We start from the raw sequence: 8,331 nt of genomic DNA, 5'->3' as shown, positions 1-8,331 counted from the left end.
TACATCACAGGGAAAGGAACACAATGTGTGTTTTAAATTTTTTATGTTAACAATCACTGAATAAAAGCAAAGTGAGAAGTACCCTTTCTCTGTGCCTTAGAGATACGCAAGCTCACCTCTTTGAGGACAAGTGGGACACTATGAGCAAACTTGAAATCAGAAAACACAGGAAACCTCTCATAAAATTAGCAGATGTTTTCAGGTAATTCTCAGTGATAAGGAGCGAAATTAAAGAAATGGGATTGCCTCGTGGTGGCAGAACTTAAAATTGGCAGAAGCTTTCAGGAGGATGGTTTGGCAGGATGTCTCAGTACCCTTATAACTGCTCTTCCTCTGCAGTGAGTCATGTCTGTTTGAAGAAATAATCTAGAGAAATAATCCTGGATGTAGGGAAAGGCTCTAGACACAGTAGTGCTCATCTCAGCATTCTTTATCCTAAGGGGAATATTAGAAATGAATGAGCAGGTATGGGAGAGAGACATCATCAAAATGGTGGAATAAGTATTTTCTAAAAATCTTCTCCCCAAAGAATACCAATTTTAAAAAAAAAAACACTTTTTATTTTGTACTGGGGTATAGCCGACTAACGATGCTGTGATAGTTTCAGGCGAACAGCAAAAGGACTAGCCATACATGTGTATGTATCCACTCTCCCCAAACTCCCCTCCCCTCCAGACTGCCACATAACATTGAGCAGAATTCCATGTGCTATACAGTAGGTCCTTGTTGGTTATCCATTTTAAATATAAAAGTGTTGAACACCAATTTTAATAATTACCCACCAGTGAGACAACCTTTGTGGAAGTGCAGAAGGGTTCCAACATGCCATTGGCACAAACACTGAGTGCCTTGGGCACACTAGTAAGAACAGTATCACTTTACCAAGTCACGCCTTCCCCAAGGGGCACAGTTCAGGGCCAGGACTGAGGTCCATGATCTTTCTCAGGGGAAAAGGGAGAGGAGATGAGTGAATGCCTTTCTTCCAGGTCAATGCACATGACTGCTATAAAGGCCCATTTCGTCCATGTCCCTTGCAGAACACCACAGTGTGAGGCATGATGGGGGGTGAAGAGCGGTTGGGAAGACAGCAGCCAGAGCTCTCAGAGAGCAGGAGCAGACCCTGCTCTTCACTTCATCATCTCCAACAGGAAGACTCCCACGAGCCACGAGGGACACCCTGCCTGCAACCTCCTCCCACCCCCGCTGGTCCACAAGCACCTCCACGTGCCACACCCTGTGGCTGGCTCCCTGGATGTGCCTCCAAGGAAGGAAAGTATGAGCCTCTGCAGATGGCTGGTGAGCACAGGTAGAAAGCCAGTCAGGCTCTGCAAGATTGGAAGAAACACACACACGCTTGAGCAGTTGGCACCACCAGAAGGGAAGCATGAAGTTCAATTTTGCAGGATCTAAAGATACATGTGTGCTAAATCGTTCAGTGACGTCCGACTCTTTGCAACTCCATGGACTATAGCCCACAAGGTTCCTCTGTCCACAGGATTTCCCAAGCAAGAATCCTGGATTGGGTTGCCATTTCCTTCTCCAAGGGAGCTTCCCCACCCAGAGATTGAACCCAGGTCTCCTGCACTGGCAGGCAGGTTCTTTACCACTATGTCACCTGGAAAGCCCAAAGAATACAATTCTAAGAATTCCCTCCAAAAGGAAACAAGAAGTGTGAAGCAAGGATATCCATAGAAAAGACTGAGAAATCTCAGAATCCTGAGCAAAACTGATGGAAGGTGTTAGTCTTCTGAAGCCAGTGAGTAGAGACGAGGAGGTGACTCTTCAAAGGCAAAGACAGCTCTTTTTGCTGCATCTACTGTGAGAATGAAGACCATTCTCAGCAATCAGACTGTTGACATCCCAGAAAATGTCGACATTAACTTGAAGGGACGGACAGTTATTGTGAAGGGCCCCAGAGGCACCCTGCGGAGGAACTTCAATCACATCAATGTAGAACTCAGTCTCCTTGGAAAGAAAAAGAGGCTCCGTGTTGACAAATGGTGGGGAAACAGAAAGGAACTGGCCACTGTCTGCACAATCTGTAGTCACGTACAGAACATGATCAAGGGTGCTACACTGGGCTTCCGTTACAAGATGAGGTCGGTGTATGCCCACTTCCCCATCAACGTTGTTATTCAGGAGAATGGTTCTCTTGTGGAAATCCAAAATTTTGGGGGTGAAAAATACATACGCAGGGTTTGAATGAGGCCAGATGATGTCTGTTCAGTATCTCAAGCCCAGAAAGATGAGTTGATTCTTGAAGGAAATGACTTTGAACTTGTGTCAAATTCAGCTGCTTTGATTCAGCAAGCCACCACAGTTAAAAACAAGGATATCAGAAAATTTTTGAATGGTATCTATGTTTCTGAAAAAGGAACAGTTCAGCAGGCTGATGAATAAGATCTCAGTGATCCTGCTGCAGAAACAACAAGATAGCAGATGGTTCTATGGACTCAGTTGTGATCTTTTAAAGAGACGATAAAAACTCTTGATTTGAGAAAAAAAAATAAAAAACAAATGCAAAGACAGCAACACAGAATTCAAGGAGCAAGGAAAAACAAGGAAACATGACACCACCAAAGAAACACAATCCTAAGGAAACGGAGATCTGTGACTTGCCAGATAAATAATTCAAAATAGTTGTTTCAAGAAAGCTCGGGGTGCTACAAGAAAACTCAAAAAGACAGTCCAAAATCAAGGAGTTGATACACACACAAAATGAGATACTTAACTGAAAGATAGAAATTATAAAAAAGAAGTAAACAGAAATTCTGGAGCTTGGAAACTACAGGGAATAAAGTGAAAAAATGCCCTAGGGAGCAACAGCAGACCTGATCAAGTAGAAGAAAAAAACCTTGAGAAGTCAAAAACAGGTCACTGGAAATTATCCATTCAGAAGAAAACAAAGGAAATAAAAGAATGGGCAGAGGCGGAAGAAAGTATACATGAACCATGGGAGACAATTAAAAGAAACAATCTCAGTTACTGAAGTCCCAGAAAGAGAAGACAGGAAGCTTATTTAAAATATTAATTCTTGCTAAGTCACTTCAGTCATGTCCGACTCTGTGCGACCCCATAAACGGCAGCCCACCAGGCTCTGCTGTCCCTGGGATTCTCCAGGCAAGAACACTGGAGTGGGTTGCCATTTCCTTCTCCAGTGCATGAAAGTGAAAAGTCAAAGTGAAGTCACTGAGTCGTGTCCAACTCTCAGTGACCCCATGGACTTCAGCCTACCAGGCTCCTCCATCCATGGGATTTTCCAGGCAAGAGTACTGGAGTGGGGTGCCAACTTCCCAAACCCATGGAGAGATTTGGACATTCAAGTTCATGAAATTCATAGTTCCCAAAAAAAGTCTATTTCAAGACAGCACTGGATTCCCAGGTGACTCAGTGGTAAAGAATCCACCTGCCAATGCAGGAGACTCAGGTTCAATCCCTGGGTTGGTAAGATCCCTTGGAGAAGGAAATGGTAATCCACTCTAGTATTCTTGTCTGGGAAATCCCATGGACAGAGGAGCCTTGTGGGCTGTAGTTCATGGAGTCACAAAAAGTCAGACACGACTGAGCATGCATGGCAGGGGCAAGGGAGCATTAATAAAAATCAAAGAATTTTAGAAGCAGCAAAAGAAAAATTCCTCATATGTAAGGAAAATGTGATAAGGCTCCAATTAGATTTCTCAGCTGAAACTCTGCAACCTGGAGACGGCAAAATAACATACTCAAAATGCAGAAAGGGAAGAAGGTCCAACCAAGAATACTTTACCCAGAAGATGTGTACTTCAGAAAAAAGGAGAAAGAAAGACTTTCCCAGACAAACAAAAGCTGAGGGAGTTCATCACCACTAGTCCTGCTTCACAAGAAGCGTTGGAAAGAGTTCTTCAAGCTGAAGTGAGCAGATGCTAATTACTAACATGAAAATGTAAAACCCACTGGTAAAGGTGAGTATACAGCTAAATTCTAAACCTGCAATACTGAGTATGAAAACATAGCTGGATTAAAGGTGAAGGAGCAGGCAGTGACAACAGCTGGGCTAAGCAGATCAACTGCAGATGCAGAGATGGGCTGGCAAGGAGGGATATCACTAAAAGCCTGCGAGACAAAAGGCATGACAAACCAACCAGAAACCCAGATGGTATTTCATGCATGGGGTTTGTAAGGAAGTAGACAACTGTCATTACTCACAAGACCTCTCTAATAGTCCATATGGTATAGTGCGTAAGTATTTTCAGTGAGGGTACTGTATTTACAGAGACAACTCCAGATGTGAACATAGCAAGCCACTGAAACAGGAAGAAGCAACTGCTACAGATCTAACTTCAAAGTCATCCCTTGCTGCTTCCTGGAGTCTTGCATCAGTTGGACCAACCACTAAAATGAATATGGGCAAGAGTGAGTCAAAAAATTCAAATTTTGCAACTGTAGGAACTGGTTCAGAAGACTGAGTGAACACCATTGAGTTTGTTCCAGAGCAGCCCTACTGTGGCCAGACTGCCCCTTCCTCCACTGAAGCCCCCCTGCAGGGCTCAGTGACCAAGGAAGACTTGGAGAAGGAGCAAAGTGCAGTGGAGACCAAGAAGCAGCTCTCGCCCTATGCCACGGTGGGGGATTGCCACCATGGGGAGAACTGCGCTTATCTGCAATGAGACGCGTGTGATATGTGTGAGCTGCAGGACCTCCATCCTGTGGATGCTGCCCAGAGGTCACAGCATATAAAATCCTGCATCAAGGCCAACGAGAAGGACATGGAGCTCTTGTTCACGGTGCAGCGCAGCAAGGACATGGTGTGTGGCATCTGCATGGAGGTAGTCTACAAAAAAGCCAACCCCAGAGAGTGCCACTTCGGGATCCTCTCCAACTGCAGCCACACCTACTGTCTCAAGTGTATTTGCAAGTGGAGGAGTGCTAAGCAATTTGAAAGCAAGATCATAAAGTCCTGCCCAGAATGCTGCATCACGTCTAACTTTGTCATTCCAAGTGAGTACTGGGTGGAGGAGAAAGAAGAGAAGCAGAAACTCATTCAGAAATTCAAGGAGGCAATGAGCAACAAGGTGGGCAGGTATTTTGATGAAGGCCGTGGGAGCTGCCCATTTGGAGGGAACTGTTTTTACAAGCATGTGTACCATGATGTGGAGAAGGAAATGGCAACCCACTCCAGTATTCTTGCCTGGAGAATCCCAGGGACAGAGGAGCCTGGTGGGCTGCCGTCTATAGGGTCGCACAGAGTCGGACACAACTGACGCAACTTAGCAGCAGCAGCAGTACCCTGATGGCCATAGAGAGGAGTCACAGAGACAGAAAGTGGGAACAGCAAGCAGATACCGGACCCAACAAAGGAACCGCTTCTGGGAGCTCATCGAGGAACTAGAACGGCAACCCTTTTGACAACAAAGAGGAGGTTGTCACCTTCGAGCTGGGCGAGATGTTGCTTATGGTTTTAGCTGCAGGTGGGGACAATGACCTGACAGACTCTGAAGATGAGTGGCACTTGTTTCACAATGAGCTGGAAGATTTTCATGACTTGGATCTATAGCAGCTCAGCGGGGTGCATGAACCAATCTGCCGAGCCTCAGACAGTAGTGGGCCTCTGGGGCGGTGGCCGTGCCCGGGGCCGCTCTCCTAGGCAGGCCTCTCAACCCCAGGTGCTGTAGTAGTCATTTTTACCCAGGACCTGTCTTCTCAACCCCTCACCCTTCCCCAAAGAGTATGTTGTTTTCTCTGTTTAAAAAAGTTACAAAAATAAATCTGAAAGTTAGTTCTTTTGTAACATGAAATTAACTGTCTAGACAGTGTAGGTTTGTCCCTTCCTGTTTTCCACCAGATCCACATAGTTCGAGGGGAGTGTTTCTAGATTTCCAGGACTCATTGTTGAGGACCCCGGGTTCAGAAGTAACAGCAATGGCCCCTGCTTTGGGGGTCCAGGAATCAGGGTGATGGGTGAAGGATCTGAACTGTACCAAGGAGCCACCTTCTGCTCTAAACTTGGGAGGTGGGTACTTGGTTTCTGATGAAATCAGCACATCTGTGTTTTCTGTCTGGTCCCTGTCCTGTCTTCCACTCCCCACCCCCCAACTCCTCGCACCCCCCCCCACCCCCACCTCTGCGCACTCGCCCTGTGGTTTTGGTCTCTTGTTTCATTGCACACAAGCAATACTACTGGGTAACCAGAACCAGGTGTGAATGTATTTGAGATTTCTACCTTGTCTATAGTGATAGGAAAATTGTAAAAGAACATGTATAAAAGACGGGAGTGGAAGAAAATAACGCAGAGTTGGAAACTGACTCCCTGAGGCTGATGGACTTGGGATGTGCGAGTGTGACTGCATGACAAGCTTCCCATTCTTGCATAGGCACAGTGTTTGTAGCCTTAGTGAAAAATCTCGGTTTAGTGGTTTCAGCCGCATGGGGCAAATAGATCTTAAAGAACAAAGCAGTTTATTGGTAGCTGTTAATAGAGCAGAGCTAGCTTTTTCTGTATAAATAGAGAAACGGGCTTGGCCATCGAAGTGTAAAACTATCTGCTTATCCCACGTATTAATACAACCTAGGGCTTGGGTCCACAGTTGTGTTTAATGTTGTCTGATCTCCAAGACTTCCCAGTCCAAGCACTTTTTGACAAACCTTTGTCCTCATTTGAGGGTTTCTTCTCTGTTTTTTGTGTTCCTTTTTTTGTGGATATTTGCCTCATTCCATCCCCAACCTTTTCTGCAAGACAGTATGATTCAAATCTATGTTCTAAGGTGTTTCCTGTAGTGGAGTCATTGGTTGGCAGTATAGTAAGTCAGGCTTTTCCACTAAAAAGGAAAACAGAGGGTGGTAATCCACAAGATAAGCTAATGTTAAAATATTAGGAGAATCCCTCAATCAGAAATTCTAGCTTTGCATTTTGTTGCTCTCTTTCCCAAAAATAACTTGGAGGTGCCCCAGATGTGTCCATCTACTGCTCTGATGCCTCGGATATCATTCATTATTTTCATGTTAAGACAAAAAAATAAAAACAGTAATTGTTGCAGAGGTCTTTGTATTTTGCAGCTCCCCTTTTGTAAGAGGCACTTTTCCCAAATAAAACAATTTCTAACCCTCCCCCCGACTGCCCCAAAAAAGGAAAGGAACAGAGAAAAACATGCCACACTAAGTGAAAGAAAGAGGAGTGGGCAACTCAGTTTAAGACAGAGTGGACTTCAGAGCAAAGAAAGAAAATTATCAGCTTAGACAGAGGGATTACAATGGCAAAAGGGGTCAGTTCTTGCAGAAGATACGACAATATTTCAGTTCAGTTCAGTTGCTCAGTCGTGTCTGACTCTTTGTGACCCCATGGACTGCAGCACACCAGGCCTCCCTGTCCATCACCAACACACAGAGTTTGCTCAAACTCATGTCCATCGAGTCGGTGATGCCATCCAACCATCTCATCCTCTGTCATACTCTCCTCCTCCTGCCTTTAATCTTTCTCAGCATCAGAGTCTTTTCCAGTGAGTCAGTTCTTCACATCAGGTGGCCAAAGTATTGGAGTTTCAGCTTCAGCATCAGTCCTTTCAAAGAATAGTCAGGACAGATTTCCTTTAGGATTGACTGGCTTGATCTCCTCCTTGCAGTCCAAGGGACTCTTGAGAGTCTTCTCCAACACCACAGTTCAAAAGCAGTAATTCTTCAGCACTCAGCTTTCTTTATAGTCCAACTCTCACATCCATACATGACCACTGGAAAAATCATAGCTTTGACTAGACAGACCTTTGTTGGTAAAGTAATGTCTCTGCTTTTTCATATGCTGCCTAGTTGGTCACAGCTTTTCTTCCAAGGAGTAAGCATCTTTTAATTTCATGGCTGCAGTCACCATCTGCAGCGATTTTGGAGTCCAAGAAAATAAAATCTGTCTCTGTTTCCATTGTTTCGCCATCTATTTGCCATGAAGTGTTGGGACCGATGCCATGATCTTTGTTTTTTGAATGTTGAGTTTTAAGCCAGCTTTTTCATTCTCCTCTTTCACTTTCATCAAGAAGTTCTTTAGTTCCTGTTCACTTTCTGCCATAAGGGTGGTGCCATCTGCGTATCCAAGGTTACTGATACTTGTCTCAGCAATTTTGATTCTAGCTTGTGCTTCTTCCAGCCCAGCATTTCACACGATGTACTCTGCCTATAAGTTAAATAAGGAGGGTGACAATACACAGCCTTGATGTACTCCTTTCCCAATTTGGAACCAGTCTGTTCTTCCACATCTGGTTCTAACTGTTGCTTCTTGACCTGCACATAGATTTCTCAGATGACAGGTCAGGTGGTCTGGTATTCCCATCTCTTTCAGAATTTTCCACAGTTTATTGTGATCCACACAGTCAA

At 44.7% G+C, this 8,331-nt stretch overlaps 2 pseudogenes; both read left to right on the top strand.

Moving 5' to 3' along the window:
* Window positions 1-1,815: 1,815 nt before the first annotated feature.
* On the top strand, window positions 1,816-2,451 carry LOC101115015 (large ribosomal subunit protein uL6-like; annotated as a pseudogene).
* A 1,688-nt stretch (window positions 2,452-4,139) lies between these two features.
* On the top strand, window positions 4,140-5,840 carry LOC101114763 (E3 ubiquitin-protein ligase makorin-1-like; annotated as a pseudogene).
* The last annotated feature ends 2,491 nt before the right edge of the window (window positions 5,841-8,331 follow it).

The sequence above is a fragment of the Ovis aries genome, chromosome 3 (assembly GCF_016772045.2).
Source record: "Ovis aries strain OAR_USU_Benz2616 breed Rambouillet chromosome 3, ARS-UI_Ramb_v3.0, whole genome shotgun sequence".
In the NCBI taxonomy this organism is placed as follows: Eukaryota; Metazoa; Chordata; class Mammalia; order Artiodactyla; family Bovidae; genus Ovis; species Ovis aries.
This window is presented reverse-complemented; position numbering and strand designations above follow the sequence as displayed.